Below are 19,551 nucleotides of genomic sequence, written 5' to 3'. Positions count from 1 at the left end.
GTGTGTGTGTGTGTGTGCTCTGCAGATCCCAACGGGACGCTGCGTCTCACTCCTCCAGTATCCTTGCATTAGAAAATGGGGTCTCCACGGCTCAGCCTTGGACTCTTGGGGGTCTCCCTGGTCTACTCTTGCTCCCTCCCCAGGCTTATTGAGGCCAACATATCACCTCCCTCTGCTGGTGGGTCCTTCCCACCCCCGCCATAGCTCCCCAGCAGGCAGACTGCCTTTCTTGGAGTGTGTGGGCCTCGGAGCATCACAGTACGAGTTTCATTCCCAGACATGCTGCTTAGTAGCTTCGGACTGCACGGAGCTGATTTCCTTCTCTGCGCCTCCATTTTATCATCTGTAAAGTGGCCATAAGGACGGAGCCGCTTCCTAGGGTAGTTGCGAGGACTGAATCGGATATGACGTGGCCTGGTGTCTGTCCTCAGACAGGAGCCCTTTGTCATTACGCTGTACCCCGGTGAACCCCTGCCTTGCCGCAGGATCCCCTGGAGGGCACAGAAGCTTGTCCGCACTCCCCCCCCCACCCCAACCCCACCCCCCCTGCTCCCAGCAAGCTCCTGGTAATGCGTGAGCTGCACACTTGTGGTCCACACTGATGGCACCTCCCTGTCTCTGCCGCTTCATGGCTCCTCCCTCTCCCCTTGGTTGCCAGCTCGCAGCCCGCCAGACCCACCACTGCCCTTTCCCGCTCTTCACTGCCCCGTGAGTCCTCCATGAGGCACAGGTTCTGTGCCTCCTCTTCCCTGAAGCCCTCCGGCTGTTCCCTCCAGAGCCAGTCTCCTCCTTCCATCACTCTGCTCTCCACTCCGACTTCCGCAGGGGGATTGGTTTTACTCCAGTCATCTTGGGACTCAATGGCTTCTCCATGCTGGGCCTGGCTCATGCTTGATTCTGAATCACAGCCCTGACTCATGGGGGGCTCCATGCATGTTTGTTGAATGAATAAAAGCATAAGCAAAGTGGCGGTTCATCCTCTAGAAAATCACAACCTGATAGCAGACTGATAGACGCGACCCCTCCACACCTCCCCAGCCTCTAGAGCGCCAGCCCTGTCTTGATTTAAAGGGAAAATGCAGGGAAAGGTGTTTCAGTGCAGTGATTAGGATGCTACTGGGATACCCGCATTCCTACTGCAGTGCCTGGCTTGAGTCCCGGCTACTCTTTTTCTGATCCAAATTCCTGCTGATGTGGACCATAGGAGACAGCAGTGGATGGCCAAAATGCTTGGGTCCCTGCCACCTATGTGGGAGCCTTGGACTGAGTTCTGGGTTCCTGGCTTCAGCCTGGCCCAGGTCCAGCTTTAATGGACATAGTGGGCATGGGGGTGGGGGGCGGGGAGTGAATCAGAGATGGAAAAATCTCTGTCTCTCTGCCTTTCAAAGAAAATGAAAATAAATAAATAAATAAATAAATAGAATGGCATTATTTGTCTAACCTCCACCTCCCTTTGTATCACCGAATCACCCAATGATATTCTTCTCACCACAACAGGGTAACTGGAGCTGGGGTCAGGATATGACTAGCGAAGGCTTTATAGCCCAGAAGGGGAAAGACCCAGATCCAGGCCAACTCAGATACAAAGATCTCCTCCACCTCAGCACCCCTCTTCCCAAACACACACGCTTATTTGTGCCCCCCCCTCCGGTGGGGGGGGGGGCGGAGATGGAGCCATTGTCTATGGCACTTCCTGCCAGCAGCCGGTTCTAGCCAGGCTTGGCTAGAATGTTCCCTATGGCCGGTGGAGTGGGTTTGGTTGTCATCCAGGGCCTCCCTCCCCACGAGGCTGCAGCTTGGAGCTCCCACATGAGTTGGCCTTGGCTGTAACCCTGAAGCCCAGAAAGGCAGCCAGAACTTTGGAGACTGGGGGAGGCTATCAGAGGCTCCATGCCAGAGCCACATTCGAGCTACGATCCTTGTGGAACAAAGCAAGGGTTAGGACTACGGGGGTAATGATTATGGGAAGAGTGAGCAGGTGCTTCCCATGAGCCTGCAGTGCTGTGTTGTGGACTTGCACATGTAACTCTCTATGTAATCTACACAGCAACTCAGAGACACAGTATTGCTATTGCTCCATTACGCAGATGAGGCAACAGAGGCTTGGGGAGGTTACAGATTTGCTCAAGGCGACACAGCTAAGTAGGAAAAGCTAAGCAAGAGAGATCCGCTCTCGGTGACACATGGAGCAACTAAACCCAGCATTTGGAAGTAGAAGAGAAAAGATTTGGAGCCCAACGGTGCAGCTCAATTGCATACCCATGGATCATTTCGGATGAGCCTGTTAGGATGGACATGCTGGAGCCTGGGATTCTTGCATGACTGAAGTAGGAAGGCTGGGCTGTGACCTAATGCAATCTCCTTCGTCCATGAGTGGTCAGGCGGAGACACAGAAAGGGCTGGGTTTGTGTCGAATCCCACACAGCTGGCTGTGAGCATCCAGTCTGCGACCTAGCAGATCCTGCTCCCTCCTGTCTTCGCTCTCTTCCTCCGACAAGAAATTGTGGAGGGTGCCTACAACGGGCCAGGCATCCTGGTTCTCAGGTGACTGCCCGCTTGACTCCTTTGCCCTTGGCAAGGATGTGTAACTGCGAGGTTCCTTCAGATGTAGTGGAGGGCAAAGCGGGCAGGTGCCTTGAGGCAAACCCGGGGGTGCGGCATTGCCTGCAGCAGAGGCAAAAGCAGACTTTGCTTTTTGGCAGGAATAAGATTCTTGGGTGGTCATCTCTCTGCATTTTTGTCACCTCTGTGGGACTCACAGCTGGGTCACCTCGTCAGTGTCACTCCGTGTGCACCTGTTAGCACCCAGGAAGATCTGATACCTTCATTAGGAATTCCAGTTATCAGCCGAGTAGGCCTATCAAACGATACAACCTTTCTGAGCTTCCATGTAAAATGGGAATCAATGAAGTTCCTGCCATCCCTACTTCACTGGGCTGCGGACATGAGTCGGGTGGGCCTGCGTACGGAGGGAGGGCTCTGTGGGACCGTGATCACACACACATTGCTCCTGTGACCAGTGAAACTGGCTCTGTTCAGAGCCCTAGGCAGTCAGCTCCAGAGGCCGGTTCCCACAGACGGGGAGCAGAGCAGGGTGGGAGGTGGCAGGTGATGGCTCAAGTAGTTGGGTCCCTGCCATCCACTTGGGAGACCTGGATTGAATTCCTGGCTCCTGGCTTTGGCCTGGCCCTGCCATGGCTGTTGCAGGCATTTGGGGGAATGAACCAGTGAGTGGCAGATGTTTCTTTTTCTGCCTTTCAAATTAATTAATTAATTAATTATCTTTAAAAAAGAGAGAAATGCTAATAATCCCACAAAGGTGGGCTGCAGGGAACTGAGGGGGAATTAGGTGGCTGGAATTTCCAAGGTGGTTCCAGGACCCTTGGGTCTGGGGGATGCTGGTCGAGCAGCCCACCTGGAGGGGTGCCCAAACTGATAGGAAGGCTCATGGCACCAGTCTGCTCTTGGAAAAACACAGATCGCTGTGTCTTTCCTTCTTTCTTTCTTTTTTTCCCCTATCCTCTCTCTCTTTTTTAACACAAGCCAGGCTGAGTGCGGTCTGAATAAGGAAGGAAATCAATAGGAAATGCCTTTGGAAAATGAGATTTTTTAGAAAGCATGTCATGTCATCATTCTTGATGCAAACGCTTGGGCCCAGCAATTTGAAACAGGAAATAGGAGAAAGCAAAGCAGCCAATGAGAGGACGCATGGAAGGCCTCCTCCTTTGAGAGCCAGCTGTGTCGCCAGGGCTGGCAGCTGGGGACGCAGGGCCAGGTCACATGGAACTGGTTGAGGAAAACAGCGGGTGTGAGCCTGGAGAAGAGCCGTCTTGGCAGTCCTGCAGTGCTACAGGACTGAGGTTCTGCGTGGGCCGGTGTTGTGGGGGGCAGTGGGAGTGCGCATGCTCCATGTGGCTCTAAACCTCGGGGATGCACTTGTCGCTGGAAGCAACAGATCCACATGGTTACAGCTCCAGAGCCAGGGGTCAAATCCACCTGTACCGTGTCCTACCTTGGACGAGTGATTGAAGAACTCTGGGCCACAGTGTTTTTTTCTTCTCTTTTTCTCAACTGTTTCTTTATCTGGAATAGGAGGGATTTGGGTGAAGAAAGTGACAGAGAGGTCTGAGACTTGCTCAAAGTCACACAGCTAGGGAGGAATAATGCATTCTCATTGTCATCTCATTGACAAAGCAGGCAGTGCAGCTCAGCTGGAAGAGGCAAAGGTTTCTTCCATACATAGTACTTTCTCATAGTAATACCTTCTTCATGGAGTTGTTGAGAGAATGAAATATATGCAAATACAATTTATTTTATTTTTAAAACAGATTTATTTATTTGAAAGAGTTACACAGAGAGAGAGGGAGAGGCAGAGAGAGAGATAGAGAGAGGGCTTCCATCTGCTGGTTCACTCCCCAATTGGCCATAACGGCCAGAAATCCACCAATCCGAAGCCAGGAGCCAGAAGCCATCTTCTACTGCTTTCCCAGGCCACAGTAGAGAGCTGGATCGGAAGTGGAACAGCAGGAACTCAAACCGGTGCCCATGTGGGATGCCGGCACTGGAGGCGGCGGCTTTACCTGCTACGCCACAGTGCCGGTCCCAGTGGTAGGGATTTAATACAGACGGGCAAGGATGTACTAAGGAGAAGGGACCACTTCTGGTCCACTCAGAGACTGGAAGAGACCCAGCTGTGTGTTGGCTGGTCCATGCAGTGCAGAGTTCCGTAGAAAGGGTAACAGGAGATGGGACTGGATGGCAGCAGGGGCCAGCATGGAGGACTGAGGCATCCGAGTTAGGAGGGTGGACATGGGTCCTGTAGGTCATGGCTATTCAAAGAAGGTTTCCAAAAATGCACAGCTCAGAAATTCTGATCCAGTAGGTGTGCCTGGTATTTGGAAATCTGCATTTCTAACAGGTTCCCAGGGGACACTGATAACGCTTCCTTGAGGCAGAACTACTTCCATTGGTGAAGGAGGCAGCTGGGGGATTAAAGGCAGGTTCAAGGTGAGGTTCAAGGGCAGGTTGTAGGGCAGCAGTCCTCTCAGGCTGGCTATCACTGAGTCTACACAAGTAGCCACCTGCCCAGGGTGGGCAACTGGGTGAAGGGGGAGTAGCAGGAGCTGGCATCCTCCATCCTCCAAAACCAGCTACAGCCCTCGGGGTTGGCAGGGGAGACAGTTCAGTAAGCTCCAGGCATTGTCACACTCTATTTTCCTCCGTTATTAAGAGTAGAAGTGGAAAGGGTGACCTTCTTCCTGGAGATCCCAGGGGGAGAGAGAGAGAGAGAGAGAGAGAGAGAGAGCGCGAGCGCAAAGGAGAACCTCTCAGAGACCACTCCCTCGCACCCCAGCCCGTGGCCCAACACCCACCTCGGGTGGCGTGTGGTCTCCCAGGGTGGCAGGGGAAGGAAGAACGGTGTGCGAGGCGGCATCCCACGCTCTCTGTCAGTGCCGGTGGAAAAACAATATTTGGTTAGTGAAACACTCTGCTACAGTTTCATTTGAAAAGCTGGCTTTGATTAGCAGACTGCAGGAATTGATTTATGAGGACAAATGAAAGAAAGAACAAGCACAAATATGTAGAGCTCACCCAAATGATGACTAAGGGGGCATGAAATATACAGAGACCTTGCGAGTGGGGATGGAAATGACTTATTAAACTGTGTGGTTCCCCCTTGGTTTCATGGAATCGGAGCTCCTGATAACATTCTTTTAGATTGTAGCCTAGACTGGCTTCAAGTCAAAGGGTGCAAGAGAGTTTGAGGGGCACGCTTTTCCTAAGAAATGCCCATCTCCGAAAGTAGTAATTTTGTATACATATATAGAGTGAGTCTATTATATATCAATATGTAAGGGATATATTGTATGAATGGAATATAACATATTTAATGAAATTTAATATATACAGGATAAGAAAATCTAATAATATACAGTAGTGTGCTGCATGCCAGTGCTTCAGGCGAGGCATAAATGATGGTGGTCCCGTACTATTTTGTTGCTAAGAGACACTGTAGCCAACTTGGTTCCTGTAAGTATAGCCTATGACGTTAGTTCCTGTAAGTATAGCCTATGACGTTCACACAACAACATAATTATGTATCCCTGTTGTTAAGCAATGCTCACTCTGTATGAAGTATACCTCATTTTTTCTCTCGCTTCCTGGTCTCAGGCACACGCAGGGCTATCTATATATTGGCACATTGTTCGAACGTGAAAAACCAGAAATGATCTAAAGTGTTCCTCAATGGGGTGGTGGTGGTGATGGTGTGTGTGTGTGGTTAGATCATAGATCACGGCTCCAGACTACAGAATCATTGAGGGCTGTTTGTGAAGAGGGCTGGAGCTCTGTCTGCACGTGTAGCTTCTCAGGTGTGAGTAGCAGGGTTCAGGTTAGTGTGGCTGGGCGGTCCCTTTAATCCACAACCTTACCCACCCCCAAAGCCATGTCTGTCTCCTGTGACACACAGATGGGTACCAACTCCAGAGAAAGGCCTGGAAGAATGCACAACAAAATGGGCCCCTGGAGGGGTGGGGGGATGGTTTCTCCTTTGTATGAGATGTTTGAGTTGTTTGCATTGAGAATGTATTGACGTCTTGTATAACTAAAAAATGCTGAAAGACCCAACCAAACCCTGCTCTGAGCCCCTGTGAGAGAATGTTGAGGACCACAGTTTCTGCTCTCCGTTCCCTTTCTGCAGGGAAAGGCCACCGCCGACTCTCCGAGCAGCGCTGTCTCTCCTTGTCTTTGGCTGTTGGTGACACCCCTAGGCTCCACGACCTTCACCCCTACGTCCTCTCCCCACCACTTAAGCTGGCCTTGTTCTGCCTTGGCTTCAGTGTCGCCCGTGCAATTGGCAAAGCCTCATCTCGCCCGAGCCCAGGCAGGGCTGCCTGCAGGGCTGTGTCTCTGAGAGAGCCCCTTGGGTTCCAGACCTTTGGTTCTTGCGTGGCCCCAAATCCTCTCGGATCTCTGCCGCACCCCCCCCCCCCTTCAATCCAGCTGAGGCGAGAGCATGTTGGGAATGAGACAGTGGGAGCCACATCCCATACCAGGACACGCCCCAAGTTCCCCCGGGGCAGGGTCCCTGGGCAGGCCTCTGCCCCCAGGGGCAGCCCTTGTCTCGCTGGCTCATTGCCTGAGTACGTATGGGCAGTTGCTGCTCTGCACTGATTCCAGCTTCTCATCCCTGGGAGGTCTGGCCTGGTGGTGCCCACATGTCCGTGGTGGGCAAACAAGAGCGATCTTCTGGGACAGGCAGGGGATCGTGTTTTTCCACTGTCCGCAGTACTCTGGCCAAGGAGCGGGCTCGTTCCAAGCGGCGTTCTCATTTGTAAGCTGAGAAGGTTGGTTTCGTCGGTTTCTGAGCCTGCTTCCAGCTCTGACGTCCGGCCCTCCGTTGGGAGCCCTTGCTGGGCCTGCTCTCCTGTGCAGCTCGTGGGTTGTCTGAGTTCCTTCTCACGACAGCTGTGTGGAACAGGCAGGGCGGCTTGTGTTTCCCTACTTTACAGCCACGGAAGACAAGGCGGAGAGAGGTCAAGGACAGGCCAAGGTCACTCAGCGACACTGGGTTCTGTTCTCCAGGAGGGAGTCTGTCTGATGGATGAGACGGATGGGATCACCAGACAAAAGGGATAACAACATCAAGGAATTGGAGGGGGCGGCAGGGAACAAGACCCCAAATGAGCTCACTGGGGCTGGGGCAAGGGAGGTGGGAAGGGCAGAATGGAGAAGAGGCAGGGGCACCTTTCCAATGCCTTATAACTAAGTCTACCTCAAATACTGCCTCCTTCAGGAAGTCCTCCGGTCCACACTGTGCTGGTAAATGCTAAACAATCATGATCCCTCCAAAGAAGAAAAAAAAGAAAAACAAGCCTTTATTTCTAGACTCTTCTGGTCCCTCCCACTGGGGCAGGTTTTCTGTTTGCAATGTGAAGCTGTGAGCGCTAGTTAGGAAGAGCCACTCCACACGGGCTCAGGGCCGTGGGTGAGGGCCGAGTCCAGCACATCCCGGGGCCCCCGGCTCCCCTGCTGTCGCATACCCGGTCACCACTCTGCTGAGGTCATCTGTCCATCTGTCTCTCCCGTGGCGCGGTGGCAGTGGCTCCAGGTGGGCACCCCTGTTTGCTGAAAAGATTGAATGATGGTTACGAGAATGACATCTGTTAGTAAAAGGTGTGAATCCACGCAACATGCGTGGGAGGGCAGTGGGAGTGACAGCTGTGCCTGCTCTCCTCTGTCTCCCAGGTCTGGCTGAGAGCGCCCAGGGCACACGAGACAGGGGCTAGTGAAAGAATGGATGGATTCTTTACCCCGGTGGACACACAGGTCTGCTTCCTTATTCTGCTTGCTTCTGACGAACCCTTCCCTACTCCCAGGAGCCTTTGGATTCCTGTAGAAGATCCTCCCAGCAATCCTTGCGACAGCAAGGGCCTCTAGACTCCAACAACTGGGGATGAAAGTGCTCCTTGGCCGAGGAGGCATGGTGAGTTGCCTTTGGGGATTAATGGAGACTCCATTTTCTTTTCTTTTCTTTTCTTTTTTTTTTTTGTTAAGCTGGGCATTGGAGAGTCGTGTGCCTCAGTGATCCAAACTCCCTCCTCTGAGGGCCAGTGGTGTAGCCTGTGCTTGCAATGCCCGGATCCCAGGTACTCGTGCCTGGTTCAGGTCCTGCCTGCTCAACTTCTGAGCCAGCTTCCTGCTACAGCACCTGAGAAGGCAGTGGATAACGGCTGAAGTGCTTGGATCCCTGACCTCCATGTGGGAGATCTGGATGGAATATTCTGGAATCCTCACTTTGACCTAGGCCAGCCTTGGTTGTGGGCATCTGGGGAGTGAACAGGAGGATGGAAGATGGCGATCTGTCTCTCTCCTCTCTCTGTCACTTTGCTTTTCAAATAAATAAATCTTCAAAAAAAAAAAAATTCCCTCATGTGGAAAAGGTGTACAAAGCCACCACGACCCCAGCTTTCCTAGAGATAATGAGACTGCAAAATGAGTGCTGGAGCCTGGGCTCTGTGTTCTGTTCGTGCCCCACCCCATGCCTATGCTCCACCCTTCTCTGCGCTGTTGCATGTGATCAGAAGGCTGACCAGGGTGATACTCCTTGCCCTCTGCCTTCTGCCGCTGTTCAGCCAGTGGGAGGGAGCGGCAGAAGTCCGAGGGGCACATGGAGGAGACAGAGGCTGCCTTCACTGCCCCCCTCCTTGCCCTTGGCTTTAGCTTCCTTCTAGCCAAGAACCCCCCCACCCCATCCACCTCCACCTCCAGCTCCCGCTGGGTGGCCAGTGCCCCCCGGGCTCCACTCAACCTGTCCCAGGATCCAAGAGGAATTAAGTCCTCCGCGTTGTTTGTGTTAGTTCGTTAGTTCGGGGTGTCTCAAAACCCGTCGTTATTTCATTTAATTCCAGCCAGACTTCGACAAACAGTCCGCTGAATACAATTTAAGTGTCCCAGGTGAGCGTGCCATGTGCTTCCGGCCAGTAATGCACAGTGTCAAGCCTGGTGCCCTGGCATGTGAGAGAATCCTTTTAATAACAGCGTGAGCAGCCACCGTCATTAAGGGCTTAGTTTGGGCTAATCTCTGTGCCAAGTGTTTGTTTGTTTTTTTTTAAAAAGATGTATTACATCTTTTAATCCTCACACGGCTCTATGTGGAAGGTACTAATGATTATACCCATTTCGCAGATGAGAAAAGTAGAGCTCTAATAGTGTTAGTGACTCGCTAAGTCACCCAGCTGGCAAACGGGGGAATCAGGGATCCAATTAGTTAAAGTTAATGACACTGTTATTCGGGGAGACTCAGTCACTGCCGAACTGTGGACCCAGCGGTGCGAGGCACAGCTCCCTGGTGGAGGAAGGGCCCTCGTTCGGAGTCCCAGGTTTCGGAATGGCTGCTCTGGGAGCTCTGCCGATGGCGTCTGGACCCCACTCGCCTCCACGGGCCCTTGGCTCTGGTTCAGCCAGTGTCTGGGCTGCCGTGTTCTCAAGCCCCAGGGACGAGGTCTCCTTCGTTACCTCTTGCCCGCATTCCCCACTCGCTCTGAGCTGCCAGAGCAGCCTCGCTGCGGCTCCTCCACCCTCCTGGTCACCCACGCCCACTGGTGTTTATGTCTGCAGCATCTGGGGACTTCGTTAGTGCCGAGGCTACACCCTCTTCCTGCTCGTCACACGCACTGCGCATGAGCAGACTGAACATGGCTCCCCAGGGTCCCTGCCTGACAAAGCCTGCCGCCGGGCCGGACGGCTTCTCTGGGAACCCTCAGCCACACTGATGGAGGCATCTTGCAGGATAAACATTCCCCGTGGGGAACAGTAGCTGCACTGGGTTCGAGGCCGTGGTAAGCTCAGCCTCATTTGGGCAGTGAGTTAGAGCGTTAGTGCTGGAGTCAGCCAGACCTGTGGGCTGGTGGCTGTGTGATCCTGGTCCAATTGCTTAACTTCTCTGAGTCTCAGGGATCCTTATCTGTAAAACTAAAAATTAGCAGAGATGAGGATTGGGGTTGTTGCAGGGAAAACACTTGGCCTTTTTTTTTTTTTTTTTAAGATTTCTTTATTTAAAAGGCAGAATTACAGAGACAGACAGAGGGGGAGAGAGAGAGATAGAGAGGTGTCTTCCATTGATTGGTTCAGTCCCCAAATGGCCACAATGGCCAGAGTTGGTCCATCTGAAGCCAGGAGCCTGGAGCCTCTTCAGGTCTCCCATGGGGGTGCAGGGGCCCAAGGACCCCTTCCCAGGTCATAGCAGAGAGCTGGATCAGAAGTGGAGCAGCTGGCACTTGAACCAGTGCCCATATGGGATGCCGGCACTGCAGGTGGTAGCTTTACCCAGTACTCTACAGCGCCAGGCCCCCAACCTGGCACATCTCAGGTGCACAAGTCTCTATTCTCTTTCTCTCTCTGCTTAAGACCACTTTTGGGAGACCAAAGACCAAGTGGTGTGGAGCATATTTGTCATTTATTTGCTTGATTTCGGGGTGTTCTTTCCACAATGTTGATTTGGTATCAGAGATAAGAAAGATAATTATCCTTGTTTTGTAGACGAGCATTCCAAAGTTCAGAGAGTCTAAATTAATTTGCTCATGAGCACTCACAAAACAGGTTGGGTGTGCAGTTGACTCTCATTTACATCGCTTTTTATCTTTGTCTCTTGCCATTTTGGAAGAACATAAAGAAACAACCCAGTGATTCAAGCCGAAAAGAATCACCTTTGTTTCTCGTGTAATGTTGGTCTCCGTGGCTCTTGGCACTTATTTTTGTCCATCCAGAGTTGCTCTAGCCCAAGGAGTTCACATTTGTTTTTGTTTTTTAAGAATTATTTATTATTTGAAAGGCAGACATACAGAGAGAGAGAGAGAGAGAGAGAGAGAGAGAGAGAAGTCTTCCATCCATTGGTTCACTCCCCAAATGGCTGCAATGGCCAGGGCCAGGCCAGGTCGGAGCCAGGAGCTTGGAACTCCATCTGGGTCTCCTACATGGGTGCAGGGACCTAAGCAAGCACCTGGGCCATCTTCCACTGATTTCCCAGGTACATTGGTAGGAGCTGGGTCAGAAGTGCAGCAGCTGAGATTTGGACTGGTGCCCATATGGGGTGCTGGTGTCACAGGCAGCGACTTTATCCACTGTGCCACGTCAGCCCCAGATTGTCATTTGCGATTTCATAACCTCATCATCCAGTTCCCCCTATTGCTTGCTTGAGCTGAGCTTCCCAAACTCTTTGAGAGATAGTGCCTATCAAGGAGGGGCTGCAGGCAGCTGTACTGGTGGTGGACCGGTGCTGAGGGTGTCTTCCATGGCAACTGGGTCAGGGCTTAGTTGAGACTCAGGATACGGGTCGTCTGACAACAAAGTGAGTCTCAGTATCACAATCGTTACTATGAATTTTCTCCGTACGAAGCTCGAAAGCTGAAAAGCACTTTTTTCTTTTTTGCTTCCTACATCATCTTTTTATTGAGGATCAGACAAGGAAGATTTGGTGGCTGGCATTGTGGCACAGTGAGGAAAACCACCACCTGCGATGCCAGCATCCCATATGGATGCCGGTTCGTGTCCTGGCTGCTCCACTTCCAATTCAGCACCCTGCTAGTGGCCTGGGACAAGCAGTGGATGATGGTCCAAGTGCTTGGGCCTCTGCCACCCACCCAGGAGACCCAGATAGGGTTCCAGGCTCTTGGCTTTGGCCTGGCCCAGTCCCAGCCATTGCTGCCATCTGTGGAATGAACCAATGGATGGAAGTCTCTCTCTCTCTGTATGTATGTGTGTGTGTGTGTGTGTGTTTCTCCCTTTCTCTCTGTAACTCTTTCAAATAAATAAATCTTTTTTTTAAAAAAAGGAGTAAAAGCTGGAAGCTGTCTCTCACCTGCCGAATTGTGAGCCCTTTGCTGGGGATCTGAATGGTTTCTGAGTTCCTCACTGTCCCTTCCCACAGTGCTTTGCACAAGGCTCTGAGCAAACACGAGTGAGCAAACATTTACTGAGCACTCCAGTTGTTCGCCTTCTAATCCTGCTGCTTTCACAGGCGGGAACTAAGACGTCACCCCGTTCTGAATGGTTGGACCTCCTGGCCTTACGTTTCGCGTGCTGTCCTCTGTCCGTCTGTCCAGCTGTCTCTTGGTACGCCCATCAGTGACGGTGGTTGAGCGAGATCAGCCTTTTCTTTCAAAGATTGCCAGCAGTGTCGTCTATGCTGCTGGCGGAAGGCGGGGGAACGGAGCAGGCGAGATCTTTCTCACAGAAAGGGTTATAATGAGCTTCAGCTGTCTGGGTGGTTCACTCGCCATGTGAGAGGCAGAGGATCAAAGAGGCCCATGTGTCTCCATGGGAACTGTCCCAGTTTTAGAATCTTTATTTCTCCAAGGCCTGGGAATGAACACATGGAGAGCAGGAAAGATTCGGTGAATGGGAAGTGATGCAGGAGAATAACTTAAATATAAACCTTGGAGAAGGAACTCGGAGGGTGGAGAAATATTTCCAGCAGACTTTTAAATAGCTGCCCAACTCCCTTCTCCAGGGTGAGAATCGACGGAAGCCGAGAGGAAAGAATGAGGGTCCTTTGGCTGGAAGCGATGCCTTGGGAGTGGTGCTTCCAGGCCACGAGGACAAAGGAGTGGCCTTGTGTAAGGAGGGGCAGGAGAGGCCCCAGAGGCCCCTGTGCAGGGCAGCCGCTACCCTGCATGTGAGATGCCCAGGACAACACCTGGAGGGAACAGGACCGGAGGTGAGACTGTCCCTGGAGTTTGTCAGATTGCAGAGATGCTCACAGATTCCTCCCGACCCTGTGTGCGTATCCCCGAGCCAGGTCGTGGCAATGCCTCTCATCTATTTCCAAAGGCCTGAAACCTTGGTTTGGCCACGTGACCTGGTTGGGCAGTGAGACAGCAGCAGGTGTGCTGCAGTTACTGCCAAGTGCCTCAGCTGCGGGATTGTCCTCTCCTGCTGCTCTCGCTTCCACTGCGTCCACGATCCAGTGCCTCAGCCTAGGCGATTGACTGGATGAGAGACATTGGCCAGGCACTTCTATCGCCCCTGCTGACAGGCAGGGAGACCTGTGTGAGACTGTTGATGGTCAGTGGACCTCAGCCAATGGAGTAGGTACAGCGGATCCCAGCCGCACCTGTTGGCCCCTGGACTCCGAAGTGAATTCTTTCTAGTCCTTTTGAGCTGCTGAGTTTTGAAATTATTTGTTACACAGCAAAAACTAACTGTTGCAAGGCAGGTGCAACAGGTTGCAAGCACCAAGCAGGAAAAGGAGAGTGCCCTCTTCACACAGATGTAGAACGGGGATTGGCAAACCGCTGCCTCTGAGCAAATCCAGTTCAGCCACCTGCTTTTGTAAATAAAGTTTTAGCGGAAGACAGCTTTGCTCACGTGTTTCCAAGGCAATGTCTATGTTCCTTTTGCTCTATGGCTACAGAGTTAATAGTGAGAAATTAGCCATGCCTGAACTATTAACTATTAACTATTAACTATTAATTAGCAATGCCTGAACTATTAACTCTTTGGACCTTTATAGAAGACAAATTCATGTAGTAAATGGGACTACGAATTCAAATTTTCAGTTAAAGAGGAGCACAGTTTTCAGACTCCAAATGAATATTATTGATTTTCTAGTTATTAAAAATGACACATTTTCACTATAAAAAAATCAAGGAACTGGCATTGTGGCCTAGTGGGTTAAGGCACTGCTTGTAACATCAGCATCCCATATCGGAGCACTGGTTTGAATCTTGGCTGCTCTGCTTCCAATCTAGCTCCCTGCTAATGCACCTGGGGGGCAGTGGGTGATGCCCTAAGTGCTTGGGTCCCTACCTCCCATGGGGGATGGAGTTTCTGGCTCCTGCCTTTGGTGTGGGCCTGACTTGGCTATAGTGACTATTTGGGAGAGTGAACCAGGGTACAGAAGACGTCTCTCTCTCTCTCTCTCCCTCCCCCGTCACTCTGCCTTTTCAATACATAAAATAAATCTTAAAAATGAGAAATTTTAGTTATTTATGTGTGAGAGAGAAAGACAGAAAAAGAGAGAACTCCCATTTACTGTTTCATTCCCCAAACACCAGCAGTTGGGGCAGGACAGGTTTGAAGCTGGGAGCTGGGAACTCAATCCAGGTCTCCTATGTGGGTGGCAGGGACCCGATTATTTGAGCCATTACTGCTGCCTCCCAGAATCTGTGTTATCAGGAAGCTGGAATCAGGAGCCAGAGCCAGGAATCAAACCCAGGGACTGCATTGTGGGATGCCAGGTGCCCTAACCAGTGTTCTAACTACTGGGGCAAATACCCACTCTTACATCATCATGTTTAATGTTACATTGTGCTTAATTGTGTAAAGACTATCAGACCTTGATTGCCTGGTCCCTCACTGTTTCAATATTTAGCTTGTTTTCAATTTTTCATTACAAACACCTGTGTGATCAATGATGAATACCACCCCCCCACCACACCACTTCTAGGAAGTCATCTTTAAAGTCAAATTCTTGTAAGAGTGCATAGATAGATAGATAGATATGGAAGGATAATTTTTTAAAAAAGATTTATTTATTTATTTGAAAGTCAGAGTTACACACAGAGAGAAGGAGAGGCAGAGAGAGAGAGAGAGAGAGAGAGGTCTTCTGTCCTCTGGTTTACTCCCCAATTGGCTGCAACAACTGGAGCTGTGCCAATTCAAAGCCAGGAGCCTCTTCCAGCTCTCCCATGCAGGTGCAGGGGCCCAAGGACTTGGGCCATCTTCTACTGCTTTCCCAGGCCATAGCAGAGAGCTAGATCGAAAGTGGAGTAGCCAGGACTTGAACTGGTGCCCACATGATATGCCTGCACTGCAGGCGGTGGCTTTACCCACTACACCACAGCGCTGACCCTGGAAGGATAATTTTGATGTCAAGGTTAACCACACTTACTATTTCCCTATGCATCCTCTGGCTGTCTTCCAGAAGCTCTTTATTGACTTATGCTCTTACTGGTAATGAATTGAGAGAACACATGCTTTGGTCCTGTGAAGTAGACCATTTCATCTTCCAGAGCATCATGGGAGCCACTAGGGGAATGCCTCTGAGGGAGGAACTTGGGTAACCTTGGGAGAAAAATAACGATGTCACGTTAGGGCTTGGGATAGCTGGTGGTGGCAGTGGAGGTGCTGTGTGCATCTCGGGCTGCCATCTAGGCTGATGAGCTGGCCATAGAAGAGATGTTGAAGCTTGCATCTGGGCCAAAATCAGTACTAGCATTAATTCCTGATGGGGGCCCAAATGGTCTGAAAGAGGCCAGGGAGCTCAATATTGATCACAGGCAGGTGTGATTAGCTGTCACCAAAGCTAATTGGGGGGAGTGGCATGCACTGCTCTGGGCTCCTAAGGCCACAGCCATGTCACTGGGTTCCATGCAGGAACTCTAAGGGGGATCAAGATAACCTGAATGGAAACAATGGCTTCTGCAGAGAGAAGCCAGGACTCCAAGGGACCCGATTTCATACCATTTGAAAGCATTGGGAATACCTAGCTTAGGAAAGAAAAGACTTAAGAGAGTTAGGAGAGACATTATAGGTGCTTTATGGTTTGTGCTTTCAGAAAAAAATACCTTTGTTATTTAAATAAGTATGGATGAACAATACAAAAAAGTGGACACAAGCAAAAAGGGAAAAGAAGAAAAATCATCTTAATTTATATACAAAAACCAGTCCAATGGGGAAAAAAGCTTCAGCCTGGCAGATTTCAGTTCGAGAGGATGAACACCTCTCTCCCAGTTAGCGCTGTCACGTGTAGAATGTTCTGCCTTGCAGGTAGCAAGATCCTCCATAATTAGGGGCTTCCAAGTGTCAATTGTATGACCACCTGACAGTGATGCTGTACAGGGTGAGGCCAGCTGGCCTCTGGCATCCTTAGTTATTTACAAGGCAGACTTTTACTGGGATGTCAATAATTAATTCCACTTATTTTTTCCAGGGATTTTCCCCCCCAAATCTTCAATTCCACCCAAAATTTGGGGTTTCCATGAGCAACTGTTCAAAAGTTGATATGGCAGAGCTGGTAGCACGAACCTTAAATAGTTCTGAACCTCTGATTGCTATTTATTTATTATTTATTTACTTTAGTTTTATTTATTTGCAAGGCAGAGTTACAGAGAGAGAGGGAGAGACAAACAGAGAGAGCATCCATCTCCTGGTTTACTCCCCAAATGGTCGCGGTGTTTGGGACTGGGCCAAGCCAAAGCCAGGAGCTAGGAATTCCCTTTGGGTCTCCCACAGGGATGGCATGGGCTCATGCACTTGGGCCATCTTCTGCTGCTTACCCAGGCATATCAGCAGGGACCTGGATCAGAAGTGGAGCAGCTGGGATTGAAGCGGTGCACATATAGGATTCAAGTACCACAGGTGGTGGTTAACTTGCTGCACCCCCGCACAGGCCCCCGAACCTTTGATTATTGTAAGCAAGCATACCAGAAGAATACTTGTGGTCATGTGTTTGTTGTTCCTGAGTTTTACTTTCAACACCGTGCATCATCTCGCAGCCACAGATAGTTCCCTTAAACCTAAACCACATAAAGCTGTAGGAGCTGATTTTCCACTACTGGAGATGCAGGTGGATTTAGGCAGGGCTGACTTCCTGAAAGAGGTCAAGTGTGGGCCTGGTAAGTCTTTATTTATTTATTTATTTATTTGAAAGGAAGACTTATGGGGGGGTGGTGGAGAGAGAGAGAGAGATCTTCCATGTGCTGGTTCACTCCCCAAATGGCCACAATGGCCAGAGCTAACTGATCTGAAGCTAGGAGCCAGGAACTTCTTCCGGGTCTCCCACTGTGCCACAGTGCCGGCCCCAGAAGAAAACTTTTAACTATTAATGACACCATAGGTTATAAAAGATGTAATGTATAAGGTGTTTGGGTAGTACACAGCATTGGCAGCAGAATTTGTCCAAAATATTAGGAAGGGCCTCCTGGAAAGACTAAAATTAAGGCAGATATGTAAAAGGAGAGGGAAAAAGCATGTGCAAAGGAGCAAAGGTAGAAATAAATGTAGATTTGCACCTGTCTGGGGTGGTGTTGGGCTGCTTCTGATGCACATGGTGCAGAGGCACGAATCCAATGTTAAGATACTAGGTCAGGGGCTTGGCTTCTAGGCCCTTCCAGTTCAAGTAAAATGAACTTAGCAAACAGCATCATCTTTCTTAACATCAATTTTCTCATCTGTCAAATGGTGGTAATAGCACCTACTTCATAGAGTTGTAGTGAGAGGGCTGGGCTAATGGATGTAAAATTGTCCAGCAAGAGGCTAGATTTTAAATATCCTAAAGCCTCTTGCTGAAATTGTCAGTGACCCGTGCATTTCTTCACTCAGCCTTCTCTCCCTTGCTGTCTGAGGACATGTGCTGCCTGGATCAGCTCAGCAGATTTCTACTTCCCCCGTTCCTATTTTGGGTCATCATAGATCCCAGCACCATGAGACTATGAATGCCACATGAGGTAGGGCTTTAACTTGGATTAGGTTGGGAGGAACTTAGTCTAAAGCAGTGTCTGTCTCCTACAACATCTGTCTGCCTCCTCCATCTAGGCCAGGGGATCCTGCAGGGCATATAAAATAGGATCTATAGGAGCTGGCGCTATGGTAGAGAAGGTTAAAGCTCTGGCCTGAAGCACTGGCATCCCATATGGGCACTGGTTCTAGTCCTGGCTGCCCCTCTTCCGATCCAGCTCTCTGCTGGGGCCTGGGAAAGCAGTAGAAGATGGCCCAAGTTCTTGGGCCCCTGCACCCACGTGGGAGACCCAGAGGAGGCTTCTGGCTCCTGGCTTCGGATTGGTGCAGCTCTGGCTGTTGCGGCCATCTGGGGAGTGAACCAGCAGATGGAAGACCTCTCTCTCTGTCTCTACCTCTCTCTGTAACTCTGTCTTTCAAATAAATAAAATAAATCTTTAAAAAAATAGGATCTATAGAATTGGTCATCTCCTTGTTTGCAATAAGATTCCTAAGGGCCCAGCTTACAGTAGGTATTCACCAAGCACTATTCACATAGAACTGAAGAAGCCTGAGAACTTAGGGCAGAGTTTAACACATGATGCTTCCCAAAGGAGTGAGACAGAAATTTTGTGTAGCTCAGGGAAGGTTTGGAGAGATAAGGTTGGACTCTCAGATGTTGTAGGCAGTGTTGAAGAACTTTCTAAGTGGCTGTGCCATTTTGTGCTTCCGCCAGAGATGTGTGAGAAATCAAGTAACTCTGGAACCTGGCTTGCGGATTTTAAAATTTAAATTTTAAACTTTTATCAATTCTGATTGGGGAGGAGCGATATTTCATTGTGGTTTTATTTTGCATTTCTCTGATGACTAATGATGTTTTTCCTGATTTTAAAAATGATTTTTTTATTTGAAAGGCAGAATTAGAGAGGGAGAGAGAAAGAAATCAAGAGATATTCTGGGGTCGGCACTGTGGTGTAGCGGGTAAAGTTGCCGCCTGCAGTGCCGGCATCCCAAATGGACGCCAGTTTGAGTCCTGGCTGCTTCACTTCCAATCCAGCTCTCTGCTATGGCCTGGGAAAGCAGTAGAAGATGGCCCAAGTCCTTGGGCCCCTGCACCCATGTGGGAGACCTGGAAGAAGCTCCTTGTTCCTGGCTTCAGATCGGCATAGCTCTGGCCATTGTGGCCAATTGGGAAGTGATCCAGTGGATGGAAGACCTCTCTCTCTCTCTCTCTGCCTCTCTTTCTCTCTCAGTATAATTCTTACAAATAAATCTTTCTTTCTTTCTTTCTTTTTTCTTTTTTTTTTTTTTTTAAAGAGATCTTCCATCTGTTCCTTTACCACCAAATGGCCAAAATACCTAGGCCTGGTCCAGGCTGAAGACAGGAGCTTCATCTCAGTCTCCCTTGTGGGTGGCAGGGACCCAAGAATTTGGGCCATCTTCCACTGCTTTCCCAGACATATTAACAGGAAGCTGGATCAGAAGTGGAACAGCCGGGACTTGAACCAGTGCCCATATGGAATCCTGGTGCTGAAGGTGGTGGCTTAACCAGCTTCACAACAACACCAGCCCCTTTTTCATTTTTTTTTAAAGATTTATTTATTTGTATTTGAA

Source organism: Lepus europaeus, chromosome 12, assembly GCF_033115175.1.
Source record: "Lepus europaeus isolate LE1 chromosome 12, mLepTim1.pri, whole genome shotgun sequence".
Lineage (NCBI taxonomy): Eukaryota > Metazoa > Chordata > Mammalia > Lagomorpha > Leporidae > Lepus > Lepus europaeus.
Note: the sequence above shows the minus strand (reverse complement) of the source record.